This window comes from Dromaius novaehollandiae, chromosome 3, assembly GCF_036370855.1.
Source record: "Dromaius novaehollandiae isolate bDroNov1 chromosome 3, bDroNov1.hap1, whole genome shotgun sequence".
Lineage (NCBI taxonomy): Eukaryota > Metazoa > Chordata > Aves > Casuariiformes > Dromaiidae > Dromaius > Dromaius novaehollandiae.
Window position 1 is genome coordinate 92,133,273 of NC_088100.1, and position 25,049 is coordinate 92,158,321.

General features: G+C 37.5%; 1 long non-coding RNA gene across 2 annotated transcripts in view; it reads right to left on the minus strand.

Moving 5' to 3' along the window:
• LOC112997115 (uncharacterized) overlaps positions 1 to 25,049 on the minus strand; it is a 38,027-nt gene that overhangs the window by 8,725 nt on the left and 4,253 nt on the right. For both annotated transcript variants that reach the window (XR_003262624.2, XR_010388505.1), the window contains exons 3-4: positions 24,158 to 24,238; positions 710 to 794 (exon numbers count right to left, since the gene is read on the minus strand). This is a non-coding gene — a long non-coding RNA (uncharacterized LOC112997115). The remainder of the gene's footprint in view (positions 1 to 709; positions 795 to 24,157; positions 24,239 to 25,049) is intronic.

Here is a 25,049-nt window from a genome sequence, read left to right on the forward strand (position 1 = left end):
TTATTGTCTTGTTTGTTTGGGGTTTTTTGAAATCTTTGGCATCATAAATTTAACCATAATAGACTTTTACAAGCCTCTCAAAAAAACTTCCTTAGAGTGGGTTAAAAAACCATGCCAACACAGGTAAGGCTTAAGGACTACTGATAGCTGTAGAGAAATTCAGAGTAAGCCTGTCATCAGTACTGTAGTTGGATAATGATCCATTAAAGCAGCATTAGAGCTTTAATTGTTTTACACTTGAAAAAAGAAAGAAGAAAGCTCCCACACAATATGGGACATAAATGTACTACACTATTTGCTGTGGCTTTATTTAATATCTCCTTGGTGTATATCAAATAGGGCATTCAGTTTCTGGCAGGATTCAAATTATTAAGAAACCACCACAAAACAATTGTTTTTTTCTCTGCAACTCTAATCCTATACATAGGATGTTTATTAAGGGAGCTTTTCTTCTCCGAAGTGTTTCTGCTGTTGCATAAATAAATATTCTATGTAACATCCTGAGACAAACAACTTGATTAACCATATTATTAATTTACCCTGTTTATCCATAAATAATCTACGAACACAAATCCAGCTAACCTACATTGCAGCCAGGACTATACTATGTTACTCTGTTCCCTGTTAGGGAGAGTTTTTTAGGCTTAAGTTTTTATCAGGGATTTCTCAGGCATGGCTCTTTATTCCCCTTCCTCCTGCCCCCGGTTACCTTTGTGTTTTAGAAGTTTTCTTTCCTTGTTTCTCCAGAAGCCAGCTGATGTCACCTGGTCTCACCTCACCAGACCGTCAACTCTCTAGTTTGAAAACAGAAATTGGATGCATTTTTCAACTGAAATGAGACACACATTTCCATTTATCTTACGATGAGGAACAAGCATAAGGAACAGAAGCCATTTCAGATACATGTTCTCAATTTATCATTTTTTTAACCAAATATATGACATACATCAGATCGGGTGGCCCTTTATCTTTGAAAAAATAGTGTGCTGAGCTTTATTGTCCCTCTTTTCCATAACTGGTGGTGGTGTTAGAAGGAATGTGCAGATGTGCAGATGTTTTTATCAAAACACAAGCTTTCTGAATTGCAGTTAGCTGAAGGTGGGTAGAAGTAAGTCCTAGCTTTATTAAAACAACACACTAGTAAAAACATCTCATTCTCCAGAGATTTTGTTGCTGCCATTGTCTTACTCTCCCAGAGTCGTGGTACACAAAATGCAATATCTACCAGATAAATTATCCTACTAAAACTCTTCAAAAAACTCAGCACTGCCTCTTTTTTTAATAAAGACTCAAAGCAAACAAATCCCAATACACAATACTCCATCTTGACTGCAAGACCTCTGTATACTGTGACCTGTCATCTCTGCAGGCTGCAATCTGTGCTTTTCCTGTGTTTCTTACAGCAGAAGCAACTTTTTGCCTTTACATTAATATTGCCTACAGTATCTGCATCATCTAATAAAATGGTGTCATCCTCAAATGTCCAGAAAGATAGTATTAATGCCACAGCTAGTAACATTTCTTTAATTCATATAGCAAAATATTGTGTTCCAGGTTGCCGCTTTCATTTCTGGACTTTTACCCAGAGTCCTCATCAGTCATAGGGCATTTTTTTTTTTTTAATCAATCAGCCCTACTTCTGATAGTTAGATAACTGAATTAATGTGAGAAACGAGCACAGATGAAGCCCTGTGAAAATCACCCACCTCCACAGACATGTACAAATGCTTCAGTTGATCATAAACTGTCTGTGTAAAGCTCTATAGCTGGGAGGCAACAACATTCCAGCTCCCAGTATGAGCAGAGCTTAACAAAGTTGGAAAAGAAAAAAAAAGAGGCAAACAAAATTAAAGACTAGAACCCCATAATAAACAAAATTTCCATCAGCCATAATGTTTGACCACCTCTGTTGCTTCATTAAGCGTTTTCTCATTTACCATGACAGCAAATGGGAAAAGAAAAAAATGCATATTCCTGTGAAGGCACACTGTTCCTCCAAAAATTCTCTTAATCTTTTTTCTATCTACCTTTTCCATTTTCTTGGAGATATTTAAACCAGCACTTCACCATGTCATTAAGAAAAAAAAGGGCAAAACAATAAAAAGGTCTTGAAACATAAACAATGGTTTAGCCTTCTCCACAGTTCCTGTTCTCTCACCTTGAGATGGAAAGCTAGTGTCTCAGCCACAGAAAATCTTTACCTATATAGCCAAAGCAACAATAACCATACCAAAGCGAACAATTTCTATCACTCCAATTTCCTTTTTTTTTTTTTTTTTTTTTTTTTTTTTGAAACCTCTGGCAATAATATGTAAGCTTATTTCTATACCCTTTCAAGCAGCACTAAGAAGATGGCAATGAGTTGGCCATTGTACAGCAGTCTCAGCTGAAGCCCAATGCAGCAGAACAGCTCAAAGTATGAGGCAAGTCTTTAACACTGCATGAGAGGTACCAGCATGGTTAACAGAGAAAGTAACAAAGCCATCATCGTTACAGAGGCATACACAGGCTAGCCAAGCAAAAGGCCTGTTGTGGAAAGCAGGTGCCAGATCCCCATCTGCGCTGGTAGCAGGCTGTCCTGCCGGATGCAAATCCCAGCCTGCATCTTGGCTATAGCTACGGTTCAAGCTGTCCTCAAAACCTTGGGAATGATGTTTGCAAGTGATGTACAATGGCAATGATTCAGGAGGAAAAAGAGGCGACATGGCAGATCAAAAACTGATAGCCAACAGCATGATTACTGAAAAGGAAATGATACATCTGTCAGCAGGACCCATCCTCTCTGCTACTGAGTTGTTACTGCGAAAATCCCAACTGGGGGCTGAGGCCGTTTCAATCAGTGAAATTTGATGTGATATATAAAATTCACAGGGGCTGGCCTCCAGCTCAGCAGAAGTCACAAGGGAAATCATGCAACCGTCTGACTGACTGAATTTTGCCATAGCATGTGGGATCCTGGGTAAGTCCCAAAGCATTGTAGAAGCCCCAAACTAGGAAAAATTTTCCTTCCAGATTCAATTCAACACATTTCCAGTCTGCCTCATGGTCACTAAAGGCAACAGAGTGTGCAGCCAGGTCACACAGTTGCTGAAGCACCTGCTGTCTTATGGCTCCCTGGGAGGCTTTAAACATCAGCAACACGAAGGGTTGAATAGAGACCACCTGATCCGTATCACAGAACACGGAAGACAAGTGAGGAAATTACATCCAAGTAATGACTGAGGTCTTGATACAGTTTTCACCACCACCATCACCCCCCAACAAAGAGAGAAAAAAGAAAAAATGTTGCAGACACTCAGACAATCACAAAAGAATTACTGCTGATGGCAGTAAATGGAGACTGAAGTGAAGGTACTCCAGAGAACAAAATATCCTTTTTGCTCCTGCAGTACCTGATGTGTTAAACCTTCTTCCACTCTTTTCTCTCTGTTCCTCCAAGGAAAAAATTGATTTAGGAAACAAAGAGCCAGATAAACAAATGACACACAGCAAGAAACTGAACATCAATAACCTGTACAAGAGGAGAAGCCAAGCCATCTAAACGAAGGGGAGAACAATAGTATATGAGTCCTGATAAGCAACTGCGTATTGCAGGAAAGATGTTTCTATCTTGGAGAGCTCTCAAGGGTCTATAGTGCTGGCAGAAATCAATGAAGGATAGTTCTGAAATTTCAAGTTTTTACATAGAGAATTGCAATAGAAGCCTAAATTATTAAAAATTCAATGTATGCCTAACACAAGACATGGATTAATCATCTGAATAAAAATAATATAGTTAAAATGCTTCCTTGTTTCAAATAGGCTCTGATACCGCCTGCCATCTTCCTGGAGAATGTTAGTCTGACTCGTGTGAGTGTATTTTTAATTATTACTTTAAACACACTTTTGCTTTTACTTGCAAATGCATCTGCAGGCACAGAATCCAACAGCAGGTCATTTTCCATTGCCAAGGATGCCCTCAGAGACAGTTGTCTGGTCAATGTCACTGAGGACAAACCATGCCTCAGCAGAGCTTTGATGCATAGCAGGTTGGCGTGTTAAAATACGGAAAATGAACTGCCCAGGGAAAAAGGAAAACTAGATGAATTTAAAGCTCCACTGAGGCACCAGAACAGTGCTCAGTGCCCCAGCGTTCACCGTAGGCATACAGCTGCAACCTCCACCGGTCAGAATCCATGGTCCAGGGCAAAGCCTGCCTGGTCTGAGTATACCAGTTGCTCTATATTGCTTCCCAAATATTGCATCCTGTGCCTGATGCAAAGTTCCCACAGAGACTGAATTGCAAGCAATGTTCACCCCAACCTTGTCTTCTTTTTATCAGCCTTAATTTGTTCCATAAACCTTGTGGGAAAAAAGGCTACTATAGACATTTTCTTAAATGTACGGACTTCCACTGTTCAAAAGCTTTTGCCCTAAAGCTTTTAGTTCAGTTAGCAGATGCAAAAAATGTACATATATATGTTGACATGTTAATTAAAAAAATCAAGAAACTGACTAGAAGCTGAAGAAGCAGGAAAGGCAGTTTCCGTTTTCATTCTATGAATATAAACCCAGTGAAATGACATGGACTAACTACAAATTTTAAGGACATGGCCTTCCATTTTCAAAGACACTTTTCAAAAGCATTCAAGCAGACTGGGCTTATCTAGTTGCCTAAATTAGTGTAGTTTATTTCCATGTTTAACAAACAGTATATAGTTAATTTTGCTGCAAACCACTGTGTTACAACAGCTATAGCAACCAATGAAAATAAACATTTTTTTGAAAATTATCTAAACATATAAAAGCAAAATGTGATCAAAATCGATTATGTAAATCAATATGCCCCCTTACGGATTTCAGCAGACTACTTAAGTCACTCTGAAATCAACCAACTCTAAAAAAGACCAATCACCAATCAGTTCCTGTGTTACCATAAAAACAACTGTGCTTTCCAACGATACCGTGCTAAACTCATCACTTTACATAGCTTACTAAAATTAGTAAGCTTTAGTAGCTTGCTGGCAACTTATTTTCTTTAAATGTGTAAAAACATTCTGTTAGTTAAGAAATCTAAATAGATATAAAAACAGGAAGTCAACTAAGCTGTTTCAGAGTACTTCTTCCACATAAACTACAGTATTTTTTTTTGTGAACACTCATGCACCTACCAGATTTAGCACAAGCAAAAACTTCTAGATGTTAAGATCTTTAAATCTTCAAGCTATGAGATTATTCAACTCATTGTTATGAAAGATTATATCTGCTGCCATAATTTTATTTGCAAATAACATCAGATAAAATAAAAACCATTATCTTCTCTAAAAAACGCTTGTTTCCTCCAGAGTACCAAGACTGTCAGTCTATGCCCTACTTTCATAATTCTTATTCAGCATCACTACCTCATCTTCTCATCCTAATTTAGGCCTCTGTGCATAATATCATTTTATTTACATGATGTCTAAGGATAAAGATAGTTCTGTATGAAGACTAATAGAAAAGTTACAAGTGTCATTTTACAGTATATATCAGAAAAGATGATTTGCCCTTTGCTTTCTTGTTAATACCATTTCACCATACATATGACCGTGCTGTTTACTAAAAGTCCCTGCCCAAACAACCATATCAAAGAACCATGAGTGTGCTGGCTGGAAGGGACAGCTGGCTGTGATCACCTTCCAGCCTGCTCGTCACCAAACCAAACCCATTCAATGCCCTCACCTTCTCATGCAGCATGGGAGCCGAGTCCCTGACCATCTTGACTGTTCCGACTCTGTGTTTGAAGCTAATTGTTCTCCCTCTCTTTTGTCTCTAGTCCCAGTTATGTAGTCATGTTACTATGGTTACACCATCTTTATAGCTTACTTCAGTTGTAAGACATGCTTTGTGTATTTTAATTTATTTAAAAAAAAAAAACAAAATATTTTAAAATAGGTGAAGAAAATAAGGAGGAAAACTGATCACAGGTCCTGTTTCACTTCTAACAGGCTGGTCATTTGCAGTTTCTCTTATACTTGCAGTAAAACCATGAATCATAATAAACTCATTTTGTCTAAAAGCAGACATCATATATTTTTTCCATGTAAATCACTTCATTGCCATGACAGAATAATGTCAGAGTATCTAAATAGGTGATCTAATGAATTTTTCTTCTAGAATGTTGCTTAGTATTAAAGGTTACCTGAGCATTGGCATGACTGATGCCAACTGTTATTAAGAATAATTTTGTTCTAATTTTCATAAAATGGACCTAAATACCACATTGACATGGAGACACCTTTATAGATTAAGCAAACATATACATAATAATGTTGGAGCAATAAGAACCTAAGACCTTTCTAGAATAAAAACCCAGCTCTAGTTAATAGGAAGATTTTCTGAAATTTATAAAAGACAATCTGAGGAAAAATTAAATTTGCAAGCTGTTTAATAGAATCCATCTTTTTAAGGATGATTTTTGAGCAATAATTCAGCACTTTACATTCAGGATTTGCATATATGTATGTACAGATGAACACAAATGCACAAAAAAGCAAATGAAAATACAACAGGGTCATCCAAACTGCTTTCTTAATTATTTTTTTTTTTTACCTGAAATTAACTTTGCATCTAGTTTGGCTACATATGTAAAAGTTCTAAAATAATGAAATAGTAATAAGGAGAGAAACGGAATTTTATTCCAAAATAACCCCAAACCTCCAAAACAATCAACTTTGCCCGAATTGCCAAAATGCAACTATTCATTGAAAGCCTGCAGCAGCATGGTAGTACAGACATACATATAGGGCATCATGGAAACTATGACACAACCTAAAAATCAAAGTCAATAGTCCCTATTTCTTTGTATGAGATCTCTCAAAGCCAAGCTCTGGGAGAAATTACTGACTTTGGTTTGATCCAAATATTTTTTTTTCTATTTGTTCATTTTTCAGCTGGGTAACCAAAATGGAGAAAACAGAATAAAAACTGTGTTTCATGTAGCCTTAATCCCTGCTCATTACTGCAGCAGTAGCTGCCCTCGGTAAGCACAGCCCTGCTGGATAAGGCACGCAAGTTCTAGTCTTTCCACCCAGCAATCTAACAAAAAGTGTGCTACGGCTGACACCGACCAGCCGCAACAAACGCAAGTGGCGCCCTCTAAAACCACTATTATATATACATATATACATATATATACACTATATACATAAGATAAAGCAGAAAGCCAGCTAACCCCTCGGCACTTACTCAGCTCTTACAATGGCTTTCGCAGCCTCCAGTGAGCACTCATACCATCTTCCAGCACACCTCATCTGGGCGGCAGAAAGCTAACACTTACAAACCTGGCCTGGTTTAGTATTTGTTCCTTTTCATGTTTAAATTCTACGTCAGCACCTGACTCCAAATCAGAGGCAGTTTCATCAGGGCAGTTTATTTGTTAAAACAGTTAAAGAAGTTTGATATTTAACACAAATGCCCTAATCATCCATTTCATCAGCTCTGTGAGATGACATGACCTGATCTAACAGCTCACTGCTGCAGAAACGGGGATAGTCCCCTTCTCCCTTGGGGGCCACGCTCCTGCAGCTGAGCTGCGCCAGCTCTGGTGCTCACCTGACTGCCACCGCCACCGCGACAGCGTAATCCCCAGCCTGACAGAGAACACCCTGCACAACGGGGAGCCCGGCAGCACGTGCAACCAGCCAGGGGAAAGCTCTCCTGAGTACCAGAACTGCCTCCAAGGAAGCGGCAAGGCAGAAGGGCTAGAAGCAAGGGAGGAAGGAAGAGCAGTGAGACCTGCCATTTTCAGAGGCAGGGAGCTGTTTGACTAGCTCAGCTCCTCATGCAAGTGCAGCCTCAGCACTTCTACCTTGTTCATCTTTTTTTTTAAACTTACTCTATACCTGGCAGTTTCCTTCTCTATGAAAAACATTTCTATTTATAGATTTTAATAGATCTGACATCCTTAAAGTAATTAGATTCATTGCAACAGAATGGTTTCTCGGTGAAAACAACCTAATCCATTCACCAGTGATGTTTATTCATTTTTATTTGGCATGATTAATTCATCAATTTTAAATTCCTCTAAATGCACCCTGAAATACATCTTTTGGGTGACACGTATCATAACATGCCCTTGCACCAGGAAAATCTGAGCACGTAGTACAGAAAAAGAAAACAACCATCATCAAAACAGTATCCTCCTGAATATATATAGAAAACAAACAGAAATCTTTCTTTTTCTGAAAGTCTGCATAGCATCCAGGAACTCTTCCAACTCTCATGTGAGACATCAAAATAAAAACCAACTGCTTCAGGGACAATAAGTTATTTTTTCCCCTCTTCCTGCTCCCACCCTTCACAAAGACAGAAATTTACAACTTTTTTTTATTTCTGTAGTTGCGTCTGTGTGTGAGCCCACTGCTCGTGACAGGAAAGCTAAATCAAATGAAATAATTTTTCTTTGTTCTGACAGGGATGAGACACATGGCATCTTTCCTTGATGAGTTTTGTGAGCTTCATCAATTTGTCAGTACTGGCAGGGGAGAAGGGACCAGAAATTGATTAATGTGCAATACCAAGTGCTTTGGATTATTTGTAACTGCATGTTGCTTCAAAGGCATCTTACAGGATGCTACCTTCGATGAGAACAACCCTCGGTAAAAGTCAGTCAGGATCTGGGTGGTTTAACTCCCCCAACACTGAATCTTTTCTGCTGACTGCCAAGAGATGCAACACAGAATCAGATCTCAAAAACGCTGAGAGTCAGGTAAGTATGGATTCATCTCACTGAAGCATTTTAAATTCTAACTCAAACACCATGTTCTCAAGTGCTGTTGCCCTGTGTGACTCCTTCTATCAATACATAGAGTTTTCCATTCACTTATCTTACTCTCACTGCAAAAATACTATCAACTTTTCCAGTATTTACATTGTTCTTTCCCTTCTGTGCTGTCCTTGCTCATGCAATGCTTGTCTCCTTTCTTTAAAAAAAAAAACAAAAAAAACCCTCTCTCTTCTGGTAAGGTTTGCTCAAGACTATTTAAGTTATATTTAGTACTTACCACATACTTGGATACCTAATTTTCTTAACTCCTACACTACTTCCCAGGTTAGCAGTTAAAATTATCACTTTTCCTAAAATGGCATCCTAAATAAATCTGTTCTGCCTAACCTTTTTCAAGCTCTTCACCTTTCTGGCCCTTTTAAGAAGAAATTGTGAAAAGCATTTCAGTAATTCAAAACAATGATTCACTTGAATAATATGTTAGTCTAATAATGTTTAAATGGTAATGATGAAAGTAATGCAAATGAAAAGGGTCACCTTCCCACACTTAAACATACCCCATATTGCATTCAGTTCAAGAACAGAATGCAGCTAACAACTCTGTACTGGTTTTACTTTAAGAAAAGTGAGTATTTGGAGTTTGGTACCCCTTGATGGTGATAAATGCAGTATACTCCTAAAATTCATACTGAGGTCCATTATCATCTAAAGCCATGCTAAAGCTGCCAACCATGGATGTATTCGATATCTAATTCTCTCAACCTACTACATGCTGAAACCAATTATATTCTTTTTTAACTCACAGTACTTTTGCATGTGTATGTGCCTCGCTTTAATCATTTTCTGTCAGATGCACAGCAGCAAGCCAAGGAATAACATTACCCAGTTTGCAAAACTGTTGTACGCAGCATCTGCTAAAGAAAAATTTCTCTCTCTTCTGTTTCTGACATCGTAGTGACTGCACTGCAGAACTAGCCTAACTACAGCACTTCCCAGCCACAGGTGACAACGTGCTGATATCAGATTTAAATTCCCTGAGGGCACCATCTGCCCTATACTTGGGCCATGAGGCTGAAATATTCTTTATTCCAAGACAACAGAAGAGGTCTTTTAGGGAAGAGGATGTAAATCTGGGGGGGAGGGGGGGAACTAGTTTTCATTTGGTCAGAAAATGTTATTGCACTCCAAGGAAACAACGTACACTTCAAAACAGAAAAATAGGATCTCTTCTTAGTCAACCACTGAACCTCTTGTTCCTTCCAGATACTTACATGGCTCTTGGCATAAAAGGCTACCATTAATAATCGCTTTCCTTTTCAGTAACAATAAGGTATCAGACTTCTCAAATGTCCACCAGCTCCCCTTATTCACCACATCCTGAACAAGATATTAAAGCTTTTAATATACATATATGTAAATTGCTACATCCTGATCCCTCACTCAGCTAGCGACATCCATTTCCATTGCCCATTTATCCCTTCCTCCACAAACACATTCATGCTTTCTTTCATGTTGAGTTACGGAGAAAACAAAACAAAATCCTTCCAGGCTTGTCTGCAATGCCACTTCTCAATACTCTTTTTCTCATCTTTTTCAGTATCTTAATCTATCATGGCAGCGCCTGTAACACACTGATTGTATATAGATGAAGGATTTGTAGTAATTTCCGTTATTTACGTAGCATTCAGATTTTTTCATTAAAATGATAAAATCAGACAAGATGCAGCTGTTCACACAGCTGGCTTATGAAAACATTCTTTTCTCTGCCATTTACTGTACTAGCCCTCCACAGCACCTCCAAGCACATCTTCAAACCGCTGTATCTTCCCATCTTAAACACTGAAAGAGTTCTGTGAAATGGACTGTTACTCAATCTGCCCTCTGTAATTAGGATTTCTAAGTAATGAAGCTCATTAATAATGAGAAAATATTTTCCTGGATGATGAGTAAGCAAAACAGTTTCTCTGCACTGTTGAATTTAGATATTAGCTCTCTGGAAATGGACAGACTACTTATTCTGAGTATGTATAGTGAGTGGCACAGCAGAGCCCATAACATGGTATGACAGGTGCTACTCTACCATGAAATAATACTACAGCTCCTCAGCTTGTGTGAGCCCAGAAAAACATCATCAAAATGCTCTCTATTCAAAAGACCGTAACTAAAACCAGGGACAATTACAAGCATTTCATTAAGTGAACACAACTTACATGTAAAGCAGAGCTGTAGCTCAGAGCACTGAACAGCACTGTCAATATCAGAGTAAAAACTCTTTCTTATGTTCAGTGAACAGAACGCAGATGAATCATTTTTAAGAGAAGTCATTCTTGTTTTTATTTCATCCTGTGGTTTACTCACAGCTTGAAGATTATCCTATGCTGAACTCACCAAGTTTCCCACATTTGAAATCTACAGGCAGCCAGAATTATACCTGAAACCAACACCTCACATGACACAGCACTATTCTTCAACAAGACATCTCCTTTACTTTTCAACTAGTCATCTGAATGAGAGTTTTTGTGAGTGAACCTCAAAAACCTATAAAAAATGTAAAGGCGGGGACTCTACCTCAGATGTGGCAAGATTTTTCTAGGGGCAGATGTCTGACTACAGCAGCACCAAAACATGCAAAAAAAAAAAGCAGACAGCTGCTACATTAGCACACAAAGCAGTAAGCTTCAAGCATTAGCTTTATTTAAATTTCAGTTAAATTTTACTTCTGCAAAAAGTGACATAGTACAGGCATTACGGATTCATTCATGCCTAAGGAAATTATGGAGACTCTCTGTAAAAGTATTGGGAGATTAATATTTGTGGGAACTGATAGGTTTTCCATGGCTCAAACTGCTCTTCCATGTTGGACTGTATTCAAATACAAATGTGGCAAAGGACCCATCTCACTTTTAGTTGCTGGTGAATAGATAAGTATCATTAGGATGAAAAACTTTCAGAACGTGGAAAGATTTTTTTTTTAAAACAAGACAGACACCTAACTAATTTTCTATTCATACTCAGCAAGTAATTTGTCTTTCTACTAATCCTTGGAGATTTACACAGTATATCCTTTTCAGGAATTACTTTTGGCTATGGCTGCTTGTCTTTGCCATGTGGACAAGAACAAGAAAAGCTTGGCACCCCAAGCCCTGGGTGGTTTCCTTTGGAAGAGTAGTTCTTAATATATGTATATATACACCTACAAGCACTCTTGCCATGAAAGATGAATTTTCCATTCTCTTGGGTTAAAAGGTAAATCCAACAACAGATTGACCTAGGAATCCTGCAAGTTCTACAAATGAATAAACTAGTAATAAAATCTTATTTATATTTACTAATTTGCTTTCTGTTTCTGCACATTCTTAGACGGAATGTTTTATACTTAACCTTGGCTGTCTGCACAGCTGTGATGCTTGAAAGATAGTTTTATAAGTAAATGTTCAAAGGAAACGCCCTCTTTCTTGAGACTGATTACTTCTGATTGACTTGAATCAGTTACCGCTGGTGCAAACTATTTGCCAGCAGTTTTACTTAAACTGTGACTTGAAAATAGCTTTAATTTCAAAAGAGTAAATTCTGGACTCAAACACTACTCCACAGATTTAAGTCCTACCCCCCTTGTTAGCATTTTTTAAATTGTAACCTACACCTCTTACATTATGAGGAACAAGAATCTTTTCCTTAAAGAAACTCTGTACAAGAAAGTCACAACTATTGTCCTGGGTACAGACAAAGCACTATAATGTCAAAAGGAAGTGGCCAGTGCTGCTACAGCTGGGGACCACCATAAGGTGAGCATGCAGCAGCAAAAATGTCATTCCACTGAAACAAAGAGAAGCTAGTGGAAAGACTGAGCTATCCTGGTGCAAGGGGAAAGGTAGATGTGGTGAAGGTATTTTAAAAGGACTATTTCACTTTTCCTTCTTGCTGCATTTTCCCAAATTTCTTTTCTTTGAATGATAAACTTTACAAGTCCATGGATGATACTACATATCTTACTCACGAAACCATGGTAGGCCCTTCTACCAATCAAAGAGGTTTCAGTGAGATTATATAGTGTACCATGAGAAAAAATTGTGGGACACCAAAACAAAATCATTGTCAACTTTAGCTGCAATCCAAGGATTTTGGCAGATCTGACTCAACAGAAAAAGTGTAAAGCTTTTCCTCTATAATCTCTCCCCCCACACACACTTTTTCTTTGGCTAGTATTTTTTTAGAAACTTCTTGCCAAAACTGTGCTAGTATCTGAAGCAAAACAGCACATCCTCAATCTTGGAAAATCTGGAACACTTTGACAACTAGCATTACAATCACAGACACGGAGAAGCTTTACTAAGAAAGCAACCTTAAACAGAACAAGAACAGATCTATCTGAATATAACTGACTAGTAATGACACACATGCCGCAGTCTAAGAGTTAAACAAATTCCAGAAATGGAGGAGACAACACTAAAAAAGGATAAAGTCAAAAATAAGGAGGACTTGAGGGCACTTTCCACCTGCTTATAACTAATTCCTATTAAGTGTTTCATTCAAAATGCTGCCTAAAAACAGACAAAATGGGCTAGAGACATGAACTGAGAAATGTAAAGGTTGCTACAGAAATATTAATACTGGAAGATTATGACATGAACTAAGAGTACAATATTTCAAGAGATGGCATGGCCAAATGAGTCCAACAGCTTGCTTCTGCAGGGAGGTTAATCAACCATATAATTCCAAAGCACTGATTAACAAACAAAAGAATGTTTTCAGATTCGAAAAAGAAATGCTACCAACTGATTACGTGTTTCAAAAAAGCAGAAAAATAGATTAAATTACAATAGAAAGCACAGTGCAAAATACTAGAGAGATTTTAAAATGATGTAAAACTGCAAAAACTGTTACAAAAGTGAAATGCAGGACTAGGAAGTTTGTTACAGCAAAATTTTCCAGAAGTACCCTGAAATGAAAGCAAAGAGCAGCTCTGAAAAGAACAGTCTGAAATAAATCTGACCAGAGTTTCATCTATTTGATAAATTCTATTAAGGATAAAAAGAATTACTTGACCTCACAGCGAGTTCAAAGGAGTAATTTTAGGCACACGGCAACTGGAACATACACAGCAACATAACTTTTCATTTCATGATGCCAGGGCCAGCAAAGGTCACAGTACATAAGAATCCAATCTTCCTCTTCCTTCCCTAGAACACAACAGCATGAGCTGGAGTCACAAATTCTACCTCAGAACTGAAACCTGGAGATTTTAAGCAGGGCATTTTTACTGATGAAATTACTTGAATGTAAGCTCACACTGGCTGTCCATATAATGAAAGAAAATGATACTGGTAATTGCAATATGGGACAAAAGTGCACTATGACTGTGACTTGTATTGTCAATGACAGCAGAATTTAGTCTATGCTGATTACAATGTAAAGAAGCTCACAGATGTTTATGGATACTATGACATTGGAAGAGTGGTAATAAATGTAAATGGGGAAAAGCTACATCATATGAAAGAAAAATTAAGAGATACGAAAACTTACTGGGAAAAGTAAACAGTTTACAAATTTGTGTGCTGTGAGTAGAAACTTTAAGGATATGGTGATATCACTAAACCAGGAGTTTTGCAAGTAGAAGAGTTAGTAAAGCCTTGTTTCCAACTAATTTGTGCCCTCAGCTGACTGCAAGCTCCAGTTAAAGCTTCCTCTACTTTCAGGGTATTTAAACATACCCCACTCCCCAGGTGAATTCTCTCTTACATAACAATATGTAAGTTCATGCAGAAGACAGAGGCTGAGGCTGTTGTTACACTTCTCTCCTTATCTAGCCACCTTTTTCACAAAACTAGCAAAAACTTAATGATCTCAGAGACAATTATGCCTCTGTTCAGTTTGGCTGATCATGGCCAGTGGGTTCTGAATGTGTTAAACAGGGACAGTCAGCATGACTGCATATATCTGTTTCTCTAGAAAACCAGGCTAACAAGAACAGGAATATGAGGGTGGATAGTTTCTCTCTGCTCCCTTATGTTAAGTACTCTGTTTCTTTTCAATCACATGTGAGACTAAAATATTGGTATTATGCCATTATTGGGATTTGTTAATATACTTTTATGTATCATCATCAGTCAATAAACTGCAGAGGCTCCTTATTTAGGTAGTGAGTCTGAACACTCTGTTATTAGTCCAGGCTTCTGGCAGGATCTTTTCCTGGAGGTAAAATGGCATCTTTCCAAATTGCACCTTGGCAGAGATTTTGGCTGTGCTTGGACCTATGGGACTTTCCTCTTTCTGTATTCCTAAATCATTAAGTAACAATAAAATCTTTATGGTATTTAATGTCTTGAATTTTATAACAATTATTTTAATAGTCTGATGATAACATAGTTTATAATGTCTTCTAAATTCTGCTCCCACATGCTGTGTTACCTACCAACTAGTATGTCAGCAATTTCTACATTGTGACAATAGGTAGTCTGTAGATTCTGCGTATGGGAAATTCCTACAGTAGGACACTGCGTGTATTTCGATATCAGTCCTTACCGTAAATAATAGCAGAGAATACAGTAATGGCTACAGATTCGTTTCCAGCCTTGCAAAGGCTGGAATAATGAAAAATATCTAAAACTAACTGAAGTATCTGTATGCATGCTGAGCAGGACAGACTGCAGCTTTGATTTATAGCAACTTTATAGAAAATTCAAAAAACAGTTCTGGGTAACACAGCCAAACAAGAATTACCTTTCCAATTCCATGGTTCAAAGGCCAGCTATTTAAAAAAGCTCCTCCTTCCCCTCCCCCTCACATATGACCCAAGCACATCTGAAGTAGTTAAAAGATTCTGTGTCTGGAGTTCAAGTCTGGAGACACTTACAAACGTTTAAAATTAAGTATTTCTGACAGCACTAAAACAGAAATGTAGTACATACTAAACTAATAAAGCTTTCTTGCTATTAGGCCTACACATTTCAATGCAGAAACAGAGCATGGAGTTTGGAATGCCTGAACCTTTGGTCATTAAAGTAAACAGGGGACACATTCAGAGCTCAGTTCATTTGTCAAGCTGACAACAGCTGGAGGATCTCTGCATGCAAAATATAGGAGCATCTGGCTATGAAGAATGTTTAAGACCTTACCTATTGATCTCTTTCATCTGCTTAAATGAATTCAAGATGTTAAGATGCATAAAAATGGTGATTAAAGATTCTGTGCATATAGACCTCAAATCCCAATAAACAGCAAGTAGAAAATGATACAAATACTACTGCTAAACAAAACTAGCATCAGAGATCCTAAATAACTGATTGAAGACCTGGAAAGACCAGAAACTTGACTGCAGAGAAAGGGGACAGTATGGCTTATAAAACAAAACAAAACAAGATAAAAACAAAACAGAAATACATACATTTTGTGCTTTGTTAGGAAGGACTTTAAGGAGAAAACTGTTACAAGGAGAGATAAAGAACTAGAAGGAGATGGGAAAATTTGATCATGATTCTATTAGGTGTTAAATTTCTATTAGGCGTTCTATTAGATGCTAAAAAAGAAAAAAAAATCAAGACATAATATTACTTATAAGTAAAAGGTGTAACATTTGTAACAAAGACCCAAGTCTGAAAAAGGTTTGGCATACTAAATCCCTGTGGCAGATTCACGTAAGGCTTCACATAACTATGAGAATGAATGATCAGTAAAATACCCTTTACATTTTATTTTTATAATATACGTAACATGTATATATGTGTGTGTATGTATATATACACACACACGCGCGCGCGCACGTGCGTATACACACACACACACACATATCTATATAAGAACAAGGCCACATTTGGAGCACTGTGTCCAGTTTTGGGCCCCTCAGTAGAACAGATATACCAACAACTGGGAAGAGTTCAGCGGAGGGCCACTAAAGTTGTTAAAGGCATATGACAGACGAGGGAGAGGCTAAGGATGCTGGGCTTGTTAAATCTGCAAAAGAGATGTAATAGCAATCTCTTCCACTACCTAAAATGGGCTTGTAGAAAATGCGAATCCAGACTCTTCTCAGAGATTCATACCAAAATACAGGCGACAAAATTCACGGGATGCAATAACAGAAGATCTAGCTGGCTATAAGGAAAAAACTCTCCCTCACAGAGGCTGTTACGCACTGGAATAGATAACCAAAGAGGCTGTGTAATCTGTATCCTCAGAGATGTTTAAACTCAACTGTACACAGCCCTGAGCAACCTGATCTAACAATGTAACCTTGTTTTGAGCAGGGCTTTAGAACAGATCACCTTCAGAGACGCCTTCAAACCTAGATTTTTCTATGGTTCTATTTCATCTTGTCCAAAAAGTTCCAAAATTCACTGTATCACAGAATTTGTTCGAACAGTTTCAAGCTACACAGAAGAGACTCTCATAAGAAGGATGCAGCTTTTAAACATCTAATTACAGAAAATTTGGCATTTTTTTTACAGTAGGAAAGCATGAAAGCTCATCTGGCTGTAGTGATACTTGTCAGATATGCTACTCTGGAAAACAAGCATGTCTTCCTTCTGCTGCGAAAAGTTGAAGACTACTTTAGTGTCTACAAAGGCAAGTCTAACAGTTGAATTTGCAAACGAGTAGGAAGGTGAAGAACAGAATATTGTACATTTCTCACATATATGATAATCTGTGCAAAACTGATTAGTTTGATCTTGTGTCTAAGTAAATTTTCAGTTATTGAGTCACTCTTGTCACCAGTGCTGTTATTCTTGTAATTTTTATCTTTTAAGTTTGTGTTGATTAGTTTTCATGAACATACAAAGAAATATAAATATTTGATGCTCCTAAAGTTTTCTGTAGACCAACCCATATTGCTACACTAACTAGACAACTTAAAGGTACAAGCCTTATCTTACCTTTATTTATTCATCTTTAAGAGAACAGGAGGAAAATCAAGTTCCCACCACCTCCTCCTATTTTTTCAGAAATAAATCAACTACAGCAAGGTCACTATCTTTATCCTACACTCTTCTTCCATTTTTAGTGCTAGCACAGAAATTTTATGGCTTGAAAATGAGATGTAAATAGAAATAGCTATTATTCTATGTCAGGAACAAAGAGATGACATTAAAGGAGAATCTGTTCACTTCACTAGAAGCCAGACTAAATTAAGTCTTGACCTATACCACACTGTGATGCTATCAGAATCTGGTTCCATGCCAGCAAGTCTCAATGACGCCTCTGCAATCTAAATTCAGCTATTAAAAAAAATAAACTTTTCTATAGGAAAGGCAAGTAACACACAATTGTAGATAACCTTTCTAAGTTTACCAAAAAAATGTAGTAGAGCATTATTTTAGGAGATGAAACATCAAAAGCAATTAAGACTGAATAATACATATCTTTAAAATACACCATTAAAAGAGCAGCAGCACATTCCAGTCGAAGCTGTAATTCTGGCTAGTCTTTCTAAGGTCCTTCAAAGTGTTCTGATCTCCACAAGACTTTGCATTCATTTTGAGGCTCTGCCTGGGAGCAGAGTGGGGAGTGAGAGAACAGGCAAAAGAGGAGAGCAAAGGGAGAAAAAAAGGAAGAGTTCATCTTTATTTTTTGTTTAAGAAGCAATCATTTGACTAAAAAGCATTAAACAATGATACAGCAGCACTGTAAATGGAATATAGTTTTAAACATCACACATGCTTATTTAATCAGATCACAGCCATCTGTGGAGAAATGCCATCTCCATTTTCCCGACTACACCTTCAACAGAGCAGATCAATAAAATTCCAGACCGATGAAAGTTATTGGCTCTATGCCAATAAAGCTTCAAAGCTTATTTCATAACTGCTGAATGTGAATGCAACCTTCGTTCATCAAGGTGATTCAAGGTTCAGAGAAAAACTCAAGGAGACAAAAATCACAAGGAGAAAACTCCATCAGGGAGGTCAGGCGGTAATTTAGTGAAGCTTCTTACCCTCAAAAGACCACAGAAGCCCAGAGGTGTTTGCTGAACACCTTGTACATCCACTTTACAGCAGCTTTTACATATGGGAAGACTGTCATGAACTCCCCTAAATCTTTTCTTTTTTCAACTAAATATCACCCTAACCATCTTTCCTCATAGGCTAGTCCATAAGGAAAAGAGGAAAATTTGAGAAAGAAATGAGAGAGACATTGAGAACTGCCGATTAATGGGGAAAAAAAAGCTAAGAAATTTCAGTGAAGCCTTATGGTTCCTTAACTCTTCAGTCATTGTCAAAGAAAAAAAAAAGTAACTGCCTTTGAGGTTGAAGAAATCTTAATTTTACTTCAAAGCATTCAAATAGAGACCCTGTGATAACACATTTAATTTCATGGAGGAAACTTTAGGTCAACATGTAATGGTTTATGTAATTTTTAAAAATACCCATACAAATGTAAGGTACAAATGTATGAATGAGTTTTCACTCCTTCAAAACTCTTGCTGAAAGAAATGCTTTGTAAATGGATTCTAAAAATGATTATTTGACAAAAAGGAAAATACCTGGCTAAACAGTTCTACAACATTTAACTGCATTTCAGGTTGAAATGGTATGTCAGCACCAGCATATGAAAGATGGACTGGCCCTGAGCCTTACAATTACTGCCAACTCCAAAGGAAACCTTGCATCAAATAACCTGAGCTTTGATTTCCTGGATAAGAAATAGTCAGGCACGGGTTCATAAAGTCTGGAAAAAAAATAATCTGGGCAAGAAGATCTGAGAATATTATCAAGACACAGGCAGCAGCAGAGACAAAAAAAGCTATTCTCTGGAAATTCTAAGAAAGGCTATTTTATTCAGGATGGTATTATCACTATGCCTCCTTGACCTGATCTCTCCTCTTCATCCTGTGTGCACTTAGCAATTTTAGAAGCATATCCTATAGCATTTTTGCCAGAGATGAAGAGTCAGGAGCTCTTACCCCGAGTGTTGCTGACAAGAATTTGGCAGTAACACTCACATATACCTGAAAAGTCCTTGTGAAAAATGCAGAGAGTTACAATTCTAATGACTTTGTGGAAGGACAGATCAGCTACTGTTTCACCAAGGTTACAGGAGAGGATAAGAATAAAGGAAAATAACAATTTATAGAGAAAGGATTCCCTACCCCCACTCCCCAACATCAACTTGGAAATCTGCCCTGAAAACACAATGCCTCATCTACATTCAGAGAGATTAGAAGACCATATGGTGAGTTTAACCTCTACCCTTTGGATGCCATTCCTGGTTCACCAGTTCTAGAACTGATCTATAGAGGGGAATATGTACTGTTTCATCCCAGGCCAGTTAGTTTTGAGTTGAGGGGAAACGAATACAAAGAATTTATGGCACTGGTTGGTCATCTTATTTTAGAAGGACCTTTCTTTCAGTGGCTGCTCACTTGCTCATTTTATGAAGATCAGCATCTCTATTCTGAATAGTTTAGGTGTTATTAAAGCAAAGGTGTTCACAACCTGTAAGAGTCTGCAGCCAGTGATTGTGTCCTGTGCACTGACATGGGACTCCAGTTACAGCAAAGCGCCTAGAGAGACTACATAGGATTTTATTTACTTGAAGGAATGAATACTTCCTTCTTACACAGTAACAAATTACCTGCTGCACCTGAATTGTAGTGCCTGGACTCGTGAAAAGGCCAGCCTCAACTGCACACATATGTAAGAGCAAAAACTTCAGTAGGAGGAGAAAAAGAAAATGTACAAACTGAAATTGCTGAAGGAAGAGAGAGACAGCAGTTCTTTCCCAGCAGGGATGTCAATATATAACGAGAATGAGTCATTATGATGCAGCTCTGTGATTCAGACAACTCAAACCCACTCTGGGACATCAGGCCACCAACATCTTTTGCTCTGTGAATCCATACAAAGGCAAAAGGATTCTCCAGCTTTTAACAGATATCCATATCTTTAACAACTTTCTGATAAGCTGTTTTTTTCCCAAATTTGTTAAATGAGGTGCAAATCTCTTTTTAGCCAACATTAGAGTTAGCCAACATAGAGTGACCCTATTTGTTTCAGGCCACTCTTTATTAGTAAAGTCACAGATATTTGCAAATGAATTCTACTTAGTCAACCTTACACAATTCAGGCAAATATCCTAAAAGCAAGACTGAAGTCTAGATAAGGAACTAAAAAATGAACCATTTTGCCTTTAATCATCTGTCATTCATAAAGGTGAACAAGTTAACATTTTCCTCTGAGATGCAACATTTAAACCAACTGCTCTCTAAATTGAATAGGCTGAGGACAGTATGAGTATTTTCCATACTTGCATGCTCATAGTATTGTCGCAATGCTGTGCAATTTATTTTGAGGGAGAACATAAACTTACAAGTAGATATGGTTTAATCCATTACTATTTCCTAATCTACTTTTATTGACAATTGCTACAAATAGCCTTTGAACAGAATGACTGAATAACAGTTCAACAGAGTTCAAGTTTGCACCAAGATATAAAAAATAAAATGATTTCTCATCATGTGCATTTCTCGCCCTCTCTCTGATCATAGCCCTACGAGAACGTTCCTTAAATACAAAAGGGGAAAGACGAAAGAATCTCTCACAATAATAAAAGTAAGGTGTAATTCTGCTACCAAGAGGCACATTTAGAAAGCCTACAGGAATAACTTATCATCTTACCAGCCACAGGTAACCTGGAAAGGGATTGGAATATAATACATACCCACTCACTTTACTGTATGGTCCAAAAGGTTATACATAATTTATACATGTCAGTAAAAGTCACATCCCGATCTTATGAATGTCAAGAGCTTTGGTAATGACTTGGGAATGACACCAACAGATTTCCTAATACTTATGGAGTCCAGTGATTACCAACTGTGCAAAATGAATGAAAAGAAAAAATATCACGAGAGCATGACAGGTGCTGTCAGCACACACAAAACTCGGGAGATTGGAAAAATCCTTCAGCCACCTTTGAGGACTGTAAAAGAATGGAGCAGTTTCCTTCAGCTCCCTGGAAGACTGCTCAGAGCCCGTCAGAGTTGTCAGAGCGCCTCCTCTGGGGAGCCGGGAGAAGTAAAGAGGTCAGCAGAAGTAGTCATGAAGGACAGGGAAATGAGTCATCCTAGTTCACTGTTAATGATCACATCAATCCTTCACTATGTCAAATTATAAATATATACTAAACATTAACAGGCATTTTGAGGCAGATTTTGGAAGAAAACAATTAATCTCGTTTTTGTTCTTTCCAGGACAGAGAGCAAGATGATCCTCAAAGAAGCTAGTAGTTTAAACAGATTTACAAAGAAAATAATTATGAAGAATATGATAATTTGTTTTCATGCAGGTTTCAGGCTGGTAGAGGCCAGTCAGGCCTAATGGCATTTTAACTACCAGTACTCTCCTCTCTTTCCAAGCTAAGGGAGAGACTCAGTATAGAAAATGTCAACCAACATATTTGTGGTATTTGGCAAAGCTGCAAACAACTGAAGTTTTTATAGGATTGTGAACCCTTATCAGGCATGATGTCTGTCATACTTACCATAAAGCATTTAAGTCAATATTGCTATTAAAGTGAAATCCTTTGCACTAATTAGTTAGAAGAATCACACTGGAAGGCGTGTTACAACACCTAAGAGTTTAGCTACTGTTCTGTGGATTTAAAAAAAAATTCTGGAATATAGTTTATGTAAAATGAATTAATGCATAATCACATAACGATTTCACTCATGTATTTTTCAGAATCTAAGACAGCCATAAGCCACTGCAGAGCTGCTTATTGTATTGTATTAATGTAAAGATATTGACAAAAGCACACCAAGTATTCCTCTGCTTATTCAAATGCAATAGTCCATAATTAGCACACACATACATCATTCACCCACAGCACTCATCAAACATTACAAACATTATAAAACAGGGATGGCCAATTGTTCTCCTTCTTTAAGTCACACATCAAACCTTAATGATGTCAAGAGTCACAGGTATACCTCAAACTTTGGAGGACCAGGAGGAAGAAGTTCTGTGAATGGCTTGCAAGCAAAATTGGCAACAACTACCCAAGAGCGCCACTCTTCCTGATGGAAGATGATACACTAGAAATTCAGCTCGGTTCTTAGTATACGAAACTCATCACCCCTTCGTCATTTACTGCCAGTCACAACCAGTGTTTCTGATTGCCCACCAGTCTTATGTCAACACAGCCTCACAACCCAAGCATGGTAGCCACTCTGAACTAGCTGTGACACACCTGCATAGCAAGAATCAGAACTATCCATTCATTCAATAAAATGTAAGGTAATTTCAGAAACACATTTCTGTTTACATGTGACCATCCACTTCTCATGCTCCACGTCCAAAAATATAATCATGTTACTAAGTGCACAAAAGAGATAAAAGGTTTCATGCAGCTTTAATACAAGATTCTATCTGTTCCAGCTAAAATTTCTGTTTGACATAGTGCATGCAATTGGAACCAATTTGTTAGGCTTTCTCTCTCCAGACCAACAAAGAGAATCCAAGATTAAACTAAGGCCCTTTAATATTAAAAATATATTATAAATATATTTATGATATAAATATAAACTATATTTAATATTAAATATATTTAATATTAAAATATATTTATTTTCAAATCTCTCTCTTTTCAAGGCTAGCAGAGAAAGACAAGCAATGCTGCTGTATAAACAACTAAAACTGTATGAGACTGATTCTGTGTGTGCTTATTTGAGAAGGCATTAAATACTACAAATTTGGGCATGATATGACATGCTTATTTAATGAAACTGACTTCTGAATTTTTCTCTTGTTGAACAGTAAAATAAACTACTTCCAAATAGACTTCTATTTCTTCATCTGAACACTCACAAATGTTATGTATTTGAAGCACAGCAAATTTCTGCTAATTAACTAGGCAAGAGTTTATTTTTTTAAAGTTCAAATAAGATATGTTGCGATGTGACAAAAAGGAGAAAAAGAAGGAACAGAGAAACATCTGCTAAATGAACAGCAAATACATATTCAGGGACATCAAGAAAGACAGTATTAAATTAATGGCCAAATTTAAGAAAAACTAACCTATTTAGAGTTGTAAGACTGCACCTCAGAGCTTACATTTCTGTTTTACAGACTGAGTATATAGTTACTTCAAACCTATTTTACCTTTGTCAAGTTATTTACTGATCTTGGGTACCATACAAAAACAACTATAATAATATTCATATATAATCTTTTCCAGGTTATGAATGAAGACTAATGTCAATGCTTTTAAGAGACAATTTTGTTTGTTGAATCACCTCCGTATCACAGGAGAGCTATCTGAGGCTGTTTGCAGCTGGCCATGTTCTTTGCTATGCATTCTCAAAGGGTGGTTTTGAATCACACTGCTTCCTTTTCATGTGTTGTGCAGTGTTTTACACTGCCTCTCCCCACTATTGCTTTATAAAGCTGTTGGTAAGACAAAAGAAGAATTTCTTACCTGCTGCTATTTTAGCAAGTTAGACGTTTAACTTTTCATTCTTCATCTTGCTGTCAGAGTGGTGACTGCATTATTCAGAGTCTGGGGGAAGCAAGGACATAAGTTAGCTGACTGGTTCAGACTTGAGAGAACCAACTGATTCGAGGCTAATTGGTGAATCTGGTGAAGCAGCTATAAGACATGTCAAGCACGACATCAGTCCCTGTGGTTAAGATGTGCTACTACTATGTAGTAACAGTTGCATAATAACTGTCACTCCTTTGAGGTGCCTTTGTCACCTCAAGACTATAAGTCTGGGTTCTTTTCTAAACTGCAAAACGAACTGAGAAAGCTGTAGGTGATCTGTGAGCTTTCTAGGAACCATGTCTCTCCTTATCATGAGGGCCTGTACAAGCAACAGCAGCACAACTGCTGAGTTAAAGCTGCACTGCTACGTGAACTGCTGACATGACTCATCTTCCTTGATGGTCCCCTATACACGTGGCGTTCATTCTTCACCATTAGATGAGTCTGATGACTCTCAAAGTACATCTGTATTCTTCCCTATTTTTACAAACTGAGAGGCCTCTAAAGATCTTGGGAGGACTCTAAAGTGTTAGCATATCACATACTCTGAGCAAATGAACTTGAGTGCTCATTTTCACTCCGTCTTAAAGGATCATCAAGGATAGTGGCATTTTTTCCTAATAGTATACAACTCAAGAGCCAATCTATATATAAGGTAATAAGACATTTAAAAGCTATGACCTGCATGGCAAATAACTGTGGAAGAATGTAACTACAGTTATTTACAAGTAAAAAATCATGCCTAGAAAGTAATTTCTAAAAAATGACTTCTGGCATCCAGCACTTCAGGATCTACCTGTTTACTTGAAGTTGACCAATACAAAAG